The sequence below is a fragment of the Falco rusticolus genome, chromosome Z (assembly GCF_015220075.1).
Source record: "Falco rusticolus isolate bFalRus1 chromosome Z, bFalRus1.pri, whole genome shotgun sequence".
In the NCBI taxonomy this organism is placed as follows: domain Eukaryota; kingdom Metazoa; phylum Chordata; class Aves; order Falconiformes; family Falconidae; genus Falco; species Falco rusticolus.
In genome coordinates this window covers 52205823-52225522 of record NC_051210.1, presented here as the reverse complement: position 1 = coordinate 52225522, position 19700 = coordinate 52205823, and the positions used below count along the sequence as shown (strand labels likewise).

The window sequence follows — 19700 nt, the reverse complement described above, 5'->3', positions numbered from 1 at the left end:
ACACTTTGCCTGCTGAAATTTGAAAGATAATCTGGGATAATGCAACTAAATTCGAAGGGAATTCCAATCTTGGTGACATCTAGTAAATTTCACATATGATCATACCAACAGCAAAGCCACAGCCTTTGTTTTAGCAGTATGCAACACTTCAGTATACACCATGTACCCAGTCATTGTTCTGGGATTAAATGGAACTGTACTCTATCCACTAGAACACAGAGTATGGGCCCAACAAAATAGTAATATGGCAAACTGTTGGCATCAATGCATGTGTTGTACAGGAACAACAGGGTTTTATTTGTGAAAATAATACTATTCATATGTCTTGAAACTAAATGAAATGTTTTCCATTTTGAAATATTTCCTGGTGAAACCCCTGAAACTATACTTCTATACGTTGGGAATGGGTGTGCTTGTATGAGAACCCTTTGTGATGTTACATTTACAGACATTACTATAGAGATACATAATGATGAAAATATCTGTGTTTGTAATTTCACCAGGACTATGGGATGTGACTTTAACTATTCAGCTCCCATGACAACCTATCAATTGTCACAATTGAACTATACATCTTATCAAAATTTATTACCTACCCCCATTGGAATGAATCTTACACTGGTAAGAAAACTGTTACAACATGACAACCTGACTCAATTGCTATAGCAAATCCAAAACAATGGACAAAACACTCTGATTACCATCCACCATGATACAAAGAAGATACACCATGTCCTCGAAAGAGCAAAGAAAGAGAAAATCACTGGTGGGATACCTTATTCAGACAGCCACCAACAGCAACAGGAACTTCAGAATACTGCACTCCATCATAATTTTATTAATCTCTGTTTTGTTATGCTTGTTAGGCCTTGGCAGTTTGAGCATGGAGTTGGGCAGTTAAACACCCCTTGATCCTACTAACCATTCTTACATGTCTAAGGCAGGTAACAATGCTGTCTGTACTAGGAATTCCCATTGACTGGTCAAAGTACGGAACAAGAACAGGAGACAATCATTTATTCTCTGACAACCCTGGAACACTGGATTGTAGCCCAAGTGGAATGATGCTATTGTGGTTGGAATTTAGAAAAACTAGACTCAGGTTACAGCCAAGATGTAAATTTAGAAGTTGACTAAAGACAGCCACCTCACAACTTTATAAACAGTGTGCCCCAGTTTCAGCTGGGATGGAGTTCATTTTCTTCTTAGCTGCTGGTGCAGCGCTGTGTTTTGGATTTGGCGTGAGAACAATGTTAATAGCATACAGATGTTTTTGGTTCTTGCTGGGTAATATTTATGCTAAGCCAAGGACTCTTCAGTTTCTTGGGCCCTACCAGCGAGAGGGCTGGAGGGGCACAAGAAATTGGGAGGGGACACAGCCAGGACAGGTGACCCAAGCTAGCCAAAGTACCACATGATGCCATGCTGAGTATATAAGCTGAGGGAAGAAGGAGGAAGGGAGGGACATTAAGCATTATGGCGTTTGTCTTCTCAAGTAACTTAAGCGTGATGGAGGCCCACTTTCCTGGGGATGGCTGAACACCTGCCTGCCAGTAGGAAGCAGTGAATGGATTCCTTGTTTTTCTTTGCTTGCATGGACAGCTTTTGCTTTACCTGTTAAACTCTATCTCAGCCTATGTGTTTTTCTCACTTCTCTGATTCTCTCCCCCATTCCACTGTTGGGAGAGTGAGCCAATGGGTGTGTGGTGCTTGGTTGCCAGCTGGGGTTAAACCATGACAGAGCGGTCCCAAGGTGAGACCCTTCTGGAGTCCTGGACCACAGTGGGCTGTGAACAGCATTTCCCTCTGAGTGGGACACCACTCAAAGCTCTCTAACTACCAAGGCTGAGATACTAGGGGGATCGCTGCCAAATGCTGATGATGGAGCCTGGGCTGATATCCATGCTGCCCAAGGCTCAGCCCTCCGTCTGTTGAGGAATGCACAGGCATTAGATGTGAGTATTTTCACTGAGCCTGAAGCAAAATTTTAACATGTATATCTTTGTGCATTCATGTTGGTAAGTCCCTATATACCTATTTCCTTTATGCTTGTGTGTGTGAATCTTTTTAGATACTACATAATAAGTATTATAATCTTGAAGTAGTAGTTAGGGTATTGTTGTTATTTGTACAAATTACATTCATTCACTTTGTAGATGTTGAAAATAACCATAAATTAAATGCTGCTAAATTCCTATGACTAATCTTGAACTGTGAACAAACTGCCTCTCTCTCTCTCCTGCCCCTTTAGATATAAGTTGTTGTCCCAGTCCAAAACTAAGATTGGACCTCGCCGCACCCACAATCTATTGACAATTTAGAAAGCAAGGGAGTCTATTCTGAACCTCATGATTCAATAGTAGAATTCCCCTTACTCTTTGTATTTCTTCAGATCTCATCAATTGACCAAGTCTGAGACTAAGTTTGGATCTAGCCATAGCTAAACTCTATTGAGAGTTTGGAAAGCAAGGGGGTCCACTCTAAACCTCATGACTCAACAGCAGGGTCTCCATTAGCCTCTTATGTCTTTAATCTGTAAAAATAATTTTAAACTCTATTCTGACTCGAGTTTTAATTTAGCTCTGTGCATTTAACCCATTTAGTAAGTAACAAAGTGAACTTTGACATCAAACTTTGTGCACTCACATTACTAAAAACTCAAATATTATTTCACTCATACCTTTGATGGAAATTCTTTAAGTGATTTGACCTAAACCACTCCGTTTGTGACAGGTATCTAGACACATAGCAACAGTATAATCAATTTTTTTAAATGCAAATTACCTGAAAGAAATTTAATCAATGCCTTCTGCTCATTCATGCTACTCAAAGACATAGTCTGCATTAGTGTGTAATTCAAAGGAACTGGATAATTTCATAGTACATTGAGGAAAACTGCCTTGGCAGAGTTGGCTTATTGACACTAGCTATCCTCCTGTTGTCGCTTTTAATTTTCTGTAAACAATTGTCTCTAACATCCGCTACTGCCAGAAACAATTTGCAATCTGTGAATGATGGGGATCATTCAGGACATTAACATACATTTTCTTGCTTAGTATCTGAAAACGTATAGGATAAAAAAAATAAGGAAAATGAAAACTTTGAATCTGAGATTGTAAAATAAAGATTTATCTCCAGCTACAATACAAATAGTTATATTTCCTTTATACCTGTTTCAGTTTCTTTTTCCGGTTTAAATGCATTTGAATTGTACTTACAAGTCTTCCCTGCACACAATATTTCTAGCTAAGCAGGGCCAGATATGTCTTATCAGAAGCATTTTATGATATTTTCCCTTGTATTTTTTTTTCTTCATAAACAAATATAATTTTTTAAAAATCGTTACTGACAACTATGAGTTTCAAAACAATAGTATATTATTAAATTGATTTTTTTACATCAGGTAACACACACAGAAGTAAACCAGCCAGCTAGTGAAAAATAAGATACTTTTCCTTATTGGTTTTGATTGATAATAGTAATAATATCTGTTTAATAGCAAAACAAAACCTTTTTTCTGGTGATTATAACCTCAATCTCTATCCTAATTAATCAGTTTTACATCACAGTAAACCTGTTCAAATCAATGGCTTTGTCCAGCATGGAAATACCTACAAAGATGAACAGTGAGAAACAAAGTCTGTCGTAGTAGGAATTATAGCACATGTGTTTGTGTGTGTGTGTGTGTGTGTGAGAGAGAGAGATAAATTTCAATAGATATAAACAGTTAAGATTTACAATAGTAATTTTTCTGATCTGAACCTGATTCCATCAAGTAAAAACATAAAGTCTGTAAGAAACTAAATCATTTTAAAAGAGCCATGTTGCACTGAGTTATTCTATTATACATTCCTGTAACTATCTGCAAGAGATGAATAAGGCAGTGCATACACACACACACACACACACACACACACACACATAAACAGCAGTGATAAAAAAAGCAGCTGTAACATTGGATATATGGTGTGCTCCTTTCAGATACTGTTCAAGTCACAACAGGGGGGTAGTTCTTAGGCAAAGAATAAAGGTTGCAGAAGCAAAGGGGACTCTGAGGAAACTGTTTTAATGCAAGATGAACAGCTATTTGTGAGGTATAAATTATGGCTTTCCCAGCACATACTCTTTACAAAGTTGTAACCTAATTCATAATATCTCCATAAAGGGATAATACCTTCAGGTAGAAGAAAGAAGGGTATGTACTACTTCTGCAAGTATCTTTGCATTATTTTATATATTAATTTGTCTTAGAAACATTACTGTAATCTGTATATTGACTGAGGTATTTGTTTGACTAAATAAAAGTTTAAGGGGACACAATGTCTGAAAAGATGATGTGGCTTCCTCTTTAGGAACGGTTGCAAAATATAACTTTAGTGCGAAAGAGAAGGGATCCCTTAAAACAACCAGTCTCCATTCTTTTGAGGACACACATATGACATGTTCTCAGAAAGGATTCCAGTACCCCTAAGATGTAATTACCAATAACAAATTGAGAGCAACAGCCATCACATGTGACACTGAGTTTATTAGAATGAAATAATCCACACAGCCCAGAAGCTGTCAATAATAGATCTTAATAATACTAGGAAGTACCTTACCTGGATTGATTTCAGTGAAATTGCTTACTTGCATTTAATGCAACACAGATATGAAATGTGCTGTGTTAAAAGTGATAAAAATTGTGCATACAACATGGACATATGGAGGGGTTTCAATCTCATTGGTCAAACCCATATTTTAATGCCTGGGAGTCTAGCCAAATGAAATTTTGTGGCAGCTGCCAAATCAGTAGGAAAATGTTTCAATCAAAAGCAGATAATTAGCAGTTACCATCTTCGGGCAAATCAAGAGTTACCAACTACAGCAACAAATTTAAAAGCCAAGAGCTTCTTGTCCTGAAGGCAGAAGCTTTTCACTGGACTGAAAAGAGGAGCTGTTCTAGGCAATTTTAATTTCATTCCTTTCTTACAGTAGAGTGTGTTGCACTGTGCTTACTTTGCTGTCTGTGCCATGTACATTACCTGGCAAGTTTATGTACACGGATGTTGGATTTAAGTGTTCTGTAAATAATTTCATTTAGTTCTTCTTATTCAATTATAAGACTGTATTATACCTCATTTTGTTTTTCCTGAACAGGAGAATAAAAAAAGGATACTAGGAAGGTCATTGGCACTTCACACATACAAAAAACTCAAGTATCATTCCACTTTCTTTTAGAGCTACTGTTATGATGATGTCTATGTCCCTCTTCCACTTTCCCTGTATGCTAGTGCATCTTCTTCCACATTTTAGAATTTTTGATCTTCCTATTACATTAAAAAGATTTCTTTCTTTCTTAAGTTGTCTCAAACTCTCTCCCTAAATTCTTAAGGAAATCCTGTTCTGATGAACAAATATTTCTGATCACTAGTATTAATGACCTAAAAATTCTTTAATGACATTTCACATGGTAACTTTGTATGTGTCTCTCACTTGAGAAAAACCTCCCTCCACCCAATACCGACTCAGGAAAAGACTATAATCCTACTTATTCACACAAATTAAAAAAAGGAATTGTGCTCTAATACCAGGATAGAAGTAGAAGATTAGTGGCTTCCATAAACAGTATGGCTCTCTTTTATATTGCCCACTGTATCTTTCAAAGCAAAGAACCTTCTAGGCAGCTAGCTTAATTTACTGTGTCTTTTTAAATTTCTTTTTTTAATTTATATATATATATAGGATTTCTGCCTCAACAGCTTGCCTCTGTGTAGGTTCATATGTTTGAGGAAAAGGTAAACACCAAATACACTGCAAACACCAAGTTTTTCCAAATTCCTTTTTGATTGTGGTATCCTTGAAACTGATCAACTTTTAAACACCCATTACTACAGTTTACTTTCAAGTGAAGCATCCAGGATGTCTGACCCTGACCCATACAAGACCACCAAAAGGAAACAGCCAGTGATACTTGTGAGTCACTCTCTGCTGTGGGGGATGGAGGCACTCAAGTGCTGACTTGACTTGTCATCTAGGGAAGGTAGCTGCTCGATGGAGGCTCAGATCCAGGATGTTGAGGAGAAACAGCCAAAGTTTGCCTGACCCTCTATTAGCCCCTACTGTTCTTCCATGTTGGCAGCAATTATACTACAAGGGGCAACCTAAGGATAGCTGTTGTGACTACACAGTTCTGGGGGGAATAGTCAGGGCATAGGGACCCAGGTGGTGTTATGCTGTGGAGTTATCCTGAGCCCTGTGGATGAGAAGAAATGGTGTAAGAGGAAGCAATATAGTAAGAAACATGATAATTGTCCTTCCAGTTTAAAAAGCCCCAGTTCTAAATGTTGATATCTTAAAGTTCAGAACATTTAATTTTTACACAACACTGATGGGCGTTTCTAGGAAACATTTTCTCTTTCTTTATATTCCTCTACAACGCCCTGGTTTGTAGTAGAAAACAACACACTTCAGTAGTAATCCCTTTGTAATGTGTATTTAGGATACAGACAATTCTATCAATGGTGAAGTCTCTAGATTATTTCAGAATTTTAAAATACTCATCTCCATTTATCAGGTACAACATCTGCCTGAACCAGCCACATGTAACTATCAAACCCAAAGCACCATTTTGATCTATTTTTCCCTCCCCAGCTAGCTGTATTTCCTTTGAAGCTGATGACTGACCTGCAAACACACAGCTGGCATGTTTTTTTCACTCTTTCCCAATATATGTAGATTATGTGGAACAATAGCTATAGTTCTGTCTAGGCTTATGGTCTACCGCTGTATGTTGGGAGATCATATACAAATTTGGCAAGTGCTCAAGCCATACCAGAAAATTCTGTAGTCCAAGGAACCCAGCAGAACAACAGCTGTAATCACTCTGAATATTTATTTTTTCTATAGCTGTAAACCTAATGGAAATGGAATGTTCTATTACCCTGGCCAGTATGAAGGTGTGAACTATACAGTTTCTAACTGTGCACTGGTTTTCTTGCTTTCAAGTTACTTATGCTTTTAGTTAAAGCCAAAAGGACATTTAAATTATGAACAGTAACACAGATACGAATTATGCTAGTAACACCTTTTGTATCACTTTAGATTATTTCCTTTGTAGATTAATGTTTTTAAGCTTTTTTTAGTGGAAATTTTTGAAGTATATCAGGAATATTATTATTTGTTACATTAATTTTTGTATTAAATAATATATTCAAATAGTTTTTCCATTAAAAATTGGAGAAAGTAACTTCTCAAGACTATCTTGACAGATGTCCACCCATTCCCATTAAAATCAAAAAGTTTCCTATCAATTTGTGTGAATCAGTCTCAGAAAAAAAAGTTACTTACCTATTCTATACAACTTTCATTTGTATAAGTAAAAACATTCTTCAAAAGGATTTTGTGTGTATTGAATAAACTGAATTTTTTATTCCTGTCCACAGTTTACCTAAACTTTGAATATTGAGTTTTATTCAAAACACACAATTATTTTAATTCACACACAAATGTGTCCCTGGCAATGAAATAGTCTGAATATGAGAGTGCAGTTTCTCAGCTTTGTACATTAAAATGTATGTTTTAATTGTAATTCTCTCACCTAAATTAATTGCAAGTTAGAAACCCACAGCTGATCATTTACATTTTCAAAAGAAGTTGTCAATATCTATCCATTAGTAAAGATTAAGAAGACAATAAAAGCCCTTTTTTTTCAGTCCCAAATCAAAATGTTTCTAGTTTCCTATCAGAAAAAGAATTCTAAGCAATCACTTTTCTAGGTAAACCTAACTTGTAACTACAATTCAGGAAGAAAATAATGCTTACAGAACAGGAAAAAAAAAAAAAAAACCTGAAAACTTGTAGTTAAAAGTTTGACAGTGCTGTAATTTTGTGAAGACCTTACTTCTGTTTATAAAGGAAGTAACAAAATTACAACTACTCAGGATAAAAATTAAGACTGAAATTCCAGTTATAAACTGAAAAAATGCATATAAAATATCTCTCAGTGTTCTATTATTTGAGTACATGATGGTTTCATTTGCCAGTAACTTCTATTCCCTTTCAGATACCTATCAATCAACAGTGTTGCATTGTATTAAAAAAAAAAAAAATCTGAATAAGCTTTTTCATCTAAAATGAAGCTTTTATAAAGGAAGCTGCAGCCAGGGATAAGCAAAATAGTACCACCTAAGTCTGTTAAAACAGTATGGAGATCTGCCTTCCTTGAAAAAGGCCATAGAATTACACTGCTCTTCACTTTAATGAACTGGAGTGTGAAGATGTTTTGGCTAATGCAAGTTAAACTATTATTCTGGAGTAATTGTAAATCATGTATTTGCATATTGGTGTAGAAGCAGAGGCAGTGAAAATTGTTTTGGCAGCACCTGTTGATTCCATAGGATTTTTTTTTTCTTTTTTTTTCCTAAAAGCTATTTATGGGTTGAATAAGATCTGATGTAATTTTTTTTTATTTAGGGCATATGAGTTCTCCATGAGGTATTTCAACAGACACATATTCAATTTATCCGTGTGCAATATCGTGAAGAAAGGCATTTTAACTGCAGATGAATGATTATTACAACTATTTAGGGTGTCTACCAGCCTAACCTCTGGTGCTTAGTAGGTTTTTTCCCTTAGAATCCCTGGATGTGTATTGATTTCTCCCTCTTTTTTCACTTGTTTTTACCAACTTTTGTTGTTGTAGTAGTTGCTGTTGTTATCATTAAAAGCCTTACTCTCTTTTAAACCAGCATTCTCTGACAAACCACTTTGTTCAAAAAACAACTGTGATCACATTAAATCCCCTACCTTCTGCAGCTACTCAGTTTAGGCTTCTTTCTGACTTCCAGAAGTTTTTACAATTGGTAGAAGAGTCAAATGAAGAACTATGAAAACCTTAGTCGTGTGGAATTGGTGGCAAATACTACTTTTAACAGGCCTTGATCAGAAAGTAACTAATAGTTTAATGTAGCTGTATAAATAACTTCATCCTATTTAGTCTTAAGGTCTCCTAGGTTTTTTTGGGGGGGTAATAACTATTTGCATTTTTATTCATTACAAAGTTCAAACTCACACTGGAACTTTGGAAACATTATTCCCTTTTTGAATTAAGGAAATTCAAATTCTAGTGCTGTTATAATAGTAAGTGTACTTGTTACTGTGTGTCAAGCCTTCTGTCTTGTCATTCATAAATAGCCCAAAACAGTTCAAAACAAAACAAACAAACAAAAAAGATTAAAAAAAAGAAAAGATGTTGTGTTTGTACTCATGGGGGTAAATAAAAGTTTTCTGACTATAGTTGGCATTCCTGGAAAGAGGCATTTACAATGAAAATACTGCTAAAGCCTATTTGTAGCTGCACCACAGCCTGGACAATGTTAGCAGGAACATTATGCATGGGAGACACACAGCTTTATGCTCTAGAATACCCACAAAATAGCAAGGCATTTTCCATAATTTACTTTTATGATCTTCAGTTTCAAATGAATTTTACAGACTTAATGGTTTGGGAAATTATTATGGGAAACAATAATTCAGAGTTGACCTTTTCTGAGCTACCTATTATTTGATTGGTTTAGCTAGCAATGTCTTTAATTGAATTTGTCAGCAACAAAAATATGTGTGCTAACAGCTGCTGACTTACATTTTATAATTATTGTTATTACCTCAGATAAATATTTAAGCAGGCAAAGAAGAGTGGGAGTAGAACAAAGTCACCTACAATAGCACAAAGTGAACATCGCAATAGGGGATTTGTAATACTCAGTTTCTTTAGAAATACATTTCTGAATTAGCAGAACTTGCAACATATTTTTGTCATTTACTGGAAAAATATGCAAGTTTTACCTTGTTGTACCTCAGATGATGTGCGTAAATAATGACTAAATACTGTATATTTTCCTTAGCCAGAGCTTCATAATATCATCAAAAAAATTACTTGAAAATTCAGGCTCAAATTCTGCAAATGCTGACTGCTGCTCACCAGCCCAGAAAAGCTCCAGACAAATACAGGCTTCTTCTTTGTGCACAGGCTTGTTCTTTGTGCAGTGCACTGTAGAAGTAACATCTGTAATTATTTTAAAAAGATAAAAGTTACCCTGAAACGCTCTAATTAAAATGGGATTAGGCAACCAGAATGCTAAATTTATGTAGAAGAAAAAAAAAGTATGAAAAAATAAAATTTATTTCCAAATAATTTAGTTCTTATCTCTTAATATTAGAAAAAACAGTAATTTTGCACTGATATTGTGAGGAGGGAACTCTTGAGCTTTGTTTGCTTGCTTGTTTGTTTTTAAAGTATCTTAGTGTCATTAAATCGTATGACAAAGAGAGGATTCATGAAATGTGTCACTAGCTTCTAGTCTTAAAAAAAGAATTTTTGGGGAAGAAACAGCAGTTCCTTTCAAACATACTATTTCTTCCTCTGTATCTGAGTAACCTTTCTGTAGTTCTTTTTCTATTAATGGTGTTCTGCCTAATTTGTTTGTCATAGAACTAAAGGAAATGCTTCACGTGTTCTACATCATCTCTTTGAGGAAAGCACGCTTCTTACTAACCTAAGCAATTGAATGCATGTGAGATTATCCCTATAACTTACACACCAAAATTAATTCAGGATTAGACGTGGTTTTCTAGACATGATTCTTATTCCTATTGTTATTACTGGAGTTCTTCAGTTTGGAACTTAATGATAGTTTATATCAGGTTACTCAGACAGAAAAGCACTGTATACTATTGGGAACATCTAATATATACATATGTATGTAGGTATATATAAAAAAAAAAACAACTAACTACCAATCAGCCTACTTTCAAGGAAGCAGTGTAATGGTTGTACTAGTCTAGATGAATGAATTATATAAAGTGAGAAACAATAGACAACGATTTTATAACAGAAATGTACATCTGAAATTGTTGATCTCTAATGTTTCTGAAATTAAAAATCATGTGTTTTGCTTAACATTTGCAATAACTTAGAAAACCACATTTCAACTTATGTAAAAAAAATCATCAAACAAAAGCTATTGTAGTCCAGTTTTAGAACTGTCATCAGTGTTATTAATAACTCTTAATATGCAATTTTCCCTAATTTAAGTAGAAAACTTTGTACTTCAGGGACATAGGATGATATGCTATTGATTATAAAACAAAATTTTATGCATGAAAAGAGATTTTTCTTTAATTATCCAAGAAATCTGCTGCTTCCCGCCACTCCCCCCCCCTACCCCCCCACCCCTCCCCACCCCCCGCCCCCCAGCTAGTGCACAAATTAGTAAAATAACAGCATACCTGAGATGATCTTGTGCTGCTCATGGACATAAGCAATTTGTCAGAGGACTTTTTAAGGCAGGAGGTATGCAAGATTTTTAGATTAATGGGATACTTTTAAAGGTTTTTAAGAAATTCAGAATTAAAAAGAATACTTATCCAATATGTTTCCACAGTGTATCTTGCATTACAGTCTCTATAATAAAACAGTATCTACTGTACAGGTATTTTCAAAGATCTCTACCAATAATGAATGTATAATAAAAATTAGGAAACTACATATATTTAAAAACTGTGCAGAAAGCTAAATGTCATGATGGTATAATGTCAACCTATTAAGGGCTTGCTTTACACTATGACTGTGTAATTCATCACCCAAGCCATGCAGTACAACACACTGACACACTTCATACAAATCCCTTCTTTCTACATGACAGTACGTTGCTTATCATAAACATATTTCCATTTACCCTAAACAGAGACAGTAAAGCTCAAAGTGTGTGCAGATAAATTTTTAATAAATGCTTTGGCCAGGTAATTGATATTATTTTCACCTGAAAACACTTGAAACAAGACAAATCCACTATTCACCTCATCATTTCTAGTAGAATGTCAGTATAGTTAATCTTCAGGGGGTTCAGATGTACTTTAGCAGCCTTGTAACAGTTACCTTCCTAGTTTTAAGCAAGGAAAAGGGCATTTTTTTACTTATAAGCTGTCATCCGTATTACTGTAGGAGATCAGAGATGCAACCATGAATCAGCCAAACTAGAGAAACTAAATACAGTTATTTATAACATCATAGGATGTTGAAAGAAAAAAACAAATGGAGAAAAGGATTTTTGCTGTTTGGGAATCTTGAATGTTAAGTCGATTGTTAAAATACTAAGCACAGCTTTTTTGTATGGGACTTCAGAAAAAAAAGTCAAACCTGAGGTACTCTTTTAATCTATACTTGCTGTCAGCTGCTGGATCACTCAACTTTAGTGCTCATGTTTAATGAAATAATAAGTAAAATATATGGTAGTCTTAAATATGTCTTGAGTGGTTTATAAAACAGAAAAGTTGATTAAATTTATCAAAGACTCCCTAAGACAAAGAGAAAAGAAATAATACACAGTATTTTGCAGTGTAACATTTTGGAATTGTATATGCTACAGTATTCTAATACTTAAATCTTTGAAACAAAGTCTAAGTTCAACAACTGCAGTAACACTGAACAAAGTTTTCATATTTTTCTACTATGGAACAGCTTCCTTTAAAGTCCGCATCTCCATGTAGAATACAGTCAATCCAAATTATTATTTAGTAACATTTGGTTTTGGAAAGGAAGTCAATTGTCATCCAGGATCTGACCAGGAAATAATAAAAAAGAAACATGGGTGACTGCACAATCTTGTTAACTACTTAAGAGTAGGTAACTCAGTAGTTGCAATGTTTTGAAGAATCAAAAGAACAATGCTGAGTATTGAAAACTAGTGAAAGTGCATTTGAATTCAAAATGGAAATGATAAATGAAAAAAAAAAATAAATCATTTTGGATGTCCTGTCTTCAGAAGCCTGATACCCTGTCTTGTAACTTGCATGAAGAACAACAGATCTTCAGCCCCTGTCTATTATGGAGTGGTTGTCACCATTCTAGATCACATGGTAATTAATTAGTCTTAGATTTACACTTAAAGGCTATTTTTACTAAGGTCAACTGTACTATTTTGTAAAAAGGAAATAGATTATCCATTATTAAATTTTCTTTAGAAGGATGCTGATTTTACACCCAACTACATGTAATCACTGCTACTCTCAGACAATACAATAAGTACCACTAAGGTAAGAATTATAATATATTATAGATATGAACATATTACAACAAGAACAGAAAACCATTCAAGTTTATTAAGAAAAAACATTTTGGAAAGTTAGTGTTTCATTTGTAAATGTTTCTAAAGTATGATGTTCTCTATCAAAAATACACTGAGGGAGAATAAGCTTTTCCGCTTCAAAGTTTGGTCAGTTCTGCACAACACGTCATGACTCAGATAAAAAGATGCTTTCTGTGAATAATTAATTAATTTTCAGGTGTAGACACTGCTCACCTGGCAATAAAGTCTCTCAAAACTGTACAAGGTCCTAAAATTACCTTCGTGGAATACTTTTCTTTAAGTGATTCTAACATTTAAGAAAACTGGTGAATACATTCACTTGTTTTGGAACATGTGCTTATAAAATATACATGAGATATTTACATGAAATGATTGACATATATGTTTAACAACAGGTCACCTTGAAAATGTTTTCAAAAACTTCTGGTTCTCAATACATTTATTTACAACGCAATAGAAAATGCCACAATTAGCTCACAGAACCTGTCTTGCATGAGTTCAGAATTACCTGGGAGTGAAAGGTAAAAATACACTTGTAGAGAAGCAACATCTTCCTTTCAGATTATATTAAAGTCTTCTCTGTTTTGTAACTCTATAGATTACCCCTTGTAACTCATCTGCTATGATCAGCACACAGCTACTGAGAAACACTGGATTGTTTTACATGTTTCCTTCCACTTTTGCTTGCTGTGTGTTGCATATTTGAATCATAGAATCGTTAGGTTGGAAAAGACCTTTGAAATCATCAAGTCCAACCATTAATCCAGGACTCCCAAGTCCATCACTAAATCAAGTCCCTAAGCACTGCATCTATGTGTTTTTAGACACTGCCAAGGATGGTGATTCCATCACCTCCCTGGGAAGGCTGTTCCATTGCTTGACAACCCTTTCAGTGAAGAAATTGTTCCTAATATCCAATCTAAACCTCCTCTGGCATAGCTTGAGGCGGTTTCCTCTTGTATGTCACTTGTTATCAGGGAGAAGAAACCTACCTCCACTTGCGTATAAACTCCTTACAGGTAGCTGTAGAGAGCAACAAGGTTCCCCCTGAGCGTCCTCATCTCCAGACTAAACAACCCCAGTTCCCTCAGCTGCTGCTCATTTGGGAGAAATATCAATGTTTATTTTGGAAAACAAACAAACAACAGATTAAGAATGGTTTCAATTTTATTTTATTGAAAATCATATGTAATAGATCATTAGGTAGGAAAAACTCGGATACTCCCAACAGATGCATTTTCAAAATGATTGATTATTCTATGAAGATCTGCTTGATTCAGGTTTCTATCCACCCAATGACAGAATTCCAGAAGAATTAAGTTACTTGAAGCATCCCTGATTTGGGGGACAAAAATATTTTTATTAATAATGTTGCTGTGCTATACCACGATTTTATGCTGTTCCATTAAGAATAGTTTCCTAATCACTATTCCTTCAGTAGAAATGGTTGCTTCTTCTCACTTTCTGCAAAGGTATTTTTAGGAACAATATAGATTTTATCAAAAGAAAGAGGTACTTTTCATCCCTAATTTTAAACTTGATTAAGTGGTAAAGGGAATTTTGTACTTATGGTAAGTAGCTAAATGGACTAGAATCTTTTAACAACTGCAATACTGCCCAGTGGGTGAAAAAAAGTTCACTTTTTCACAGGGTACCCCATCACCTGCTTTTTGATTTGAGGTACAGCTGACTCTGCATAGACATCTGGGCTTTGACCTTTCTGCAAGATGTAAACTATTGTCATAACATGCAATTTTTTTATAATGTGGTTCTTTATCCTCAGAATTTGAACTCACTCTACCATCACATTTCAGGGAACCAAATAACTGTCAAGCTAAAAGGACGATCAAACTCAACCAGTCTAAACTAGCTTCAAAAATATGGCCTGGAGGTTAAAGCTGTAATATTCTAAGTTTAGTTTGCCAAGCTATTGAACAGACAATTAGTGCTAAGAGTTTGAATATATGATATCAATATTTATGTATTCCTATTAATAGTATGAAGGTCATAAAAAAAGCTTTATTAATTGCCTCCCTTAACTCTGTGGTCACAAAAAGTAAAATATTGCCTCTTATTTGCCAATATGTACACTTTCCATGTTTTCAATAAACCATAATGCATGAATAGAACAATACAAAACCTATTGTCTCATCTTGGATGTATCTTAATTATCATTGAAAGTGCCACAGACATATCCCTGTTCACCCAGGTTTGCACATTAAATCTGAGACACAGTGAAGTCTAAACAAAACACTTTACATTTTGCACTACCAAAATTTCACTCTTAAAATTTGTATGTTGACATTTTCAGGGCTGAAAATATGCTCAGCAAGCAGAGAAAAACAAAACACTGAATTTGTAGTTAAAAGAAGTTGATATATAACAGAAGCAACCTCTATTCAACTTTGAATAGGTTTTTTTTTTATTATTATTATTATGAAATTTTGCTAAAGTATTTTCTGCAACAGATAAAGTTTGCAAAATTTGGATTTATTATTTATGTAAATTCTGAAATAGAAAATGTATGGAAGTTGAAAATTGTACTTCATTGTACATCTGATATAGATCCAGAATTATAAAACTGACAGAAGTCTTAAACAACTCAAACTTTAATAAAAATTTGGGCCCTTTTTTTTTTTTTCTCATTCTTTTATTGGCTATTGGCATGTTATTACTACTGATTCCTTCAAGGAAATGTCTTACGTTTAACAAGGTGACCAGATTTCAGCCTAGGAAATAATAAGTCCTTATATTGAAGATCTGTAATCTTAAAAAAATGTCAGCAATCTAACTGCAGTGAATCAAGGCTTCTTTAACAGTGAAATATAAATCTTAATACTAACTTCATATTTAATTAAAAAATACACTACTGTAAGAGAAAGCAGAAATAAATTTCATTTGTACTTATCAGATTTTACCTTACCTTCGACATGTGAATTCGTTCTGAGAACGTGTTTACTAATTTGGGTAAAATGCATTACTGCATGGAAACTACTTATACTTTTACAGTAAGAATAATCAAGACAAGAGGATAATTTTATTACTTCCAATAAAAGTAACTTATAGTTTAGCTAAACAATTTAATAAAAGTATCACCAAATGGCATGATTTAGATCACACTTTGTTACTGATTTGCAAAGGCAAGAAAAAAATCCTTCAAAAGGAAACTTTCTATCAAAATGGAAGGTTATTGTTAGTATTCACTGAAATAGACACTGCTTGTGTGAAATCAGTTCTGGTTTTAGACCAAGATGTAGTGGGTGACACTATAATGATATCACAAAGAAAAAGTCATTCAGAAGACTGGTCAGAACAAATAGCTGCCTGGTTTAAAAAGCAACAAACTCGTGACTGGGTTATCATTAAATATGAAAGTCAGAAATAATTTAGCCTGTTTACTTTGTAAATTCTCCATGTATCAAAACTAATAGAACAAAGCAAAACATAAGAATCTATGCCACATTCATGGTCCTATCTGTACAATTGATGTACGTCAAACAATGACCATTTCTATTCCCATAGAAAATGAAGTAACATACCACTTTATTTTTCTCAGTACCTAGTATTTTGAAAAGTTTTCTTGTACTCATTAAATTCTGGAACTTTAATCTTTTTCATACAACATGGATGTATAATTGCAGTTATAAACCTGTTCTAGTTTTATTAATGGATGGATAGAAATATGGAAAAAATATCACAAAATGGTATCTAGCTTAACAAAGCCATATGAATTCTCATTGAAAGATGAAGATTTGTATTGCTTAGCATTCAAGTTCCATCACTAACATAAACTTTCAGTATATAACAAAAAAAAGATCAAACTCAACAACAACGAAAAAGAGTGAGTGTGTTTTATTAAAGGATTAAGGGTGACTGCCCAAGCAGCTGGAGGTCAGAAATACTGAGAGCCACCAGTCATGATTTTCTGAACTGTGACTTACAGTTGTTGGAACCTTCATTACTCAGAACTGTTCTAACACCTGAAAATATGTGATCACCCCTCATGTTGTCTCTGTTAGGGTCTAAAATAAAAAATTAAAAATAAACTTATTTCAGACACAAATTTTTAGCCAGGGACTGTTACATAGGATTTCCCAGAGTGTTGCTACAATCAACAGAAATCATGATGTAATTTTTTAGAGCTTCATAAAGTTGCTTATCAAGGGAACATTGACAGGACAGTGACCTCCTATATCTATCAGCCCTCCATGTAGTCACAAAAAGAAAGCCTTTAGAGATGTGTCATACTGGCGTGGGAGGAGGAAGGGAAAATTCTGGAAAAAGGCTGACAAGTAGTTGACAAATAGATGACTGAAATCTGAGAAGCTGAAAATACCAAAAAATCCTGAATGACTCATGCTCTACCAAACTACAATACTCACCTAGATTTCCAGATGTATAGGAACCTAGAATTTCTGGAAAATAGGCACTGAGCATGTATGAATCAACTGGTCTGTTCATATGTTACAAAGATGCTCTGTAAATACAGAACAAATCTAATGCCTCTGTGACTCAGAATTCCTACATACAAAATCAGTCACAGACTTACAATTTTGGGAATTTGCCAAGAAAGCCAAGAAAACCTTTCTCAAGTTTTGTCACACAGTCAAAACACTGAAGGATATTGTTTTAGCATTTAAATCTGAAATGACAATTTAGCTGATTAAAGCAAGAGATCTACACCAACTTACCACCTCACTGCAATGTCTTCACAGAACCATCAGTGGCTGGAGGTTTAAAAGTGTAAGACTCTTCAAGATTTCCCTGAAAGACAAAATAAGAAATGTTTTATTTGCTTTTCTGCAGTAACACAAATAAATTCTGAAGGTTTCAAGAAACAGGAAAAGTTAGTACACCGACGATAAATAACTTCAGCAAACTGCTATCACTGAAAGGTAGCAAACCAAAGTGGCATTTCTAGACTAACGGCTGTTAAGACAGTCTAGATCATAAATGACTTGAATCAGATATTTTCTGATTAAAGTGATCATCAAACAACTGTGTTTTCAACCACATTGTCTTAATTATAAACCCTTTCTTGTTATGTCACTGCTGGACCAAGTCTTTTTCAATGTACTATTTTAGTGCAAAAATGTAGTTTCATATATTCACTCATTAACTACACCAGTGGTATTACCAAACACCTGAAGTACTTGCACAGACATTGTGTTAATCAGCTAATTACCTTAACAGTTTGTGAAAACAGAACTGTAGCCTTGCCAACAGTAAAACTATCTGTTCACATATCACAAACCAGTGTAAATCTCTACCATATGGATGTCCACTGTAACTCATTCAATTGTTTTTCACTAAAAGTCAGACTTATAGAGGCTGTAAAAACTACACAAGCAAAAACTGGTGAGTGTCAAGTACACAATAAATGTGAGAATCATCTTCATATCATATATCTGAATATCACTGTAGGAAGATAGAGTTAAAAGGCATCTTTCTTTTTAGTTGTGCATATATTAATACTTCATTTTTGGATAGGTTTAATTATTCCTAGCTCCACACTGGTCTGATTTCATATTATTTGTAACTTGGGAGGAAAAGATAATTGCTTTTGTGAGAACAGCATTTCTATCATGTAATGGTATTCCTCTCTAAGCTGACTTTTTCTTTTGTTCCTTCTTCATCTTGTTCACATCTCCTTCTCTTTCTGCTTTTGTGGAATGCGTTGGCTTGTTGACCCTTTAGGCAAAAAGCCTACTTTGGCTGCCAAATGCTCTATTTCATGACATGCAAATAGTCTGGACAAATGATGGTGTATCTGTTTTTCCATAATAAAAGATAGCTTGTGGGGGGAAAAAGCAACTCAGAAAACCCAAACCACAACTTTTTTTTTTTTTTTCTCATTATTGTATTAAGCAGGAAATTTCTGCTTTTTGGTGGGGTTGAGATTGGTATTTGTGCACTGTATTATTTACTTATTGCTTTACCTATGTCATCATAAGACTTCTTCTCTGTAACATGTTTTTGTCTTTTCTCCCTTGTTTTCTAGCTCTAACATGCCTCCTTGTCTTTTCTAATATCAGTGTTTTCCTTCTTGAATTTTATGTACCTGAATACTTTTCATGTTCCCACCTGTACTCCATAAATGTCCATTTTTTTCACTCTTAGTGAATAACAGCTGGCTTAGCCTGACCAGACATACTCTACTTTCCTTCTCATCGTTCTTGTACTACCCTCTATGGGCCTTGATAACATGTTCACTTGCAGTATTTCCTTTTCCCTTCTTTTGACTCTGGAATACATGTTCCACTTAAAATGCAACCATGAACAAAACAAAAAAAGCATCAGGTTTTCATCTCTATGCTGCTAGTCCAGGCCTTGTAGCCTTTATTCTGCCAGATTCCTCTCTTTGTTCTAAACACACACACACCAATAATATCACTGAAACATAAATTGTGACAGTAAGAACAAAATAATAATGGACATGCACAAAGACTGTCAACTTTTCAGTCTATTGATTCCCTCATGTACAGTGGACATTCACCACACTTTCTAAATGTGCATGGTGTCCACAAAGAAGTTAATTACTTACTACTGAAAAGTTAACTTTAAACTAAGACA

The 19700-nt window shown here is 34.6% G+C and overlaps 1 long non-coding RNA gene across 1 annotated transcript in view; it reads right to left on the bottom strand.

Moving 5' to 3' along the window:
- LOC119141536 overlaps positions 1-19700 on the bottom strand; it is a 329884-nt gene that overhangs the window by 38176 nt on the left and 272008 nt on the right. Inside the window, exon 2 of the long non-coding RNA XR_005101947.1 lies at positions 17819-17891. This is a non-coding gene — a long non-coding RNA (uncharacterized LOC119141536). The remainder of the gene's footprint in view (positions 1-17818; positions 17892-19700) is intronic.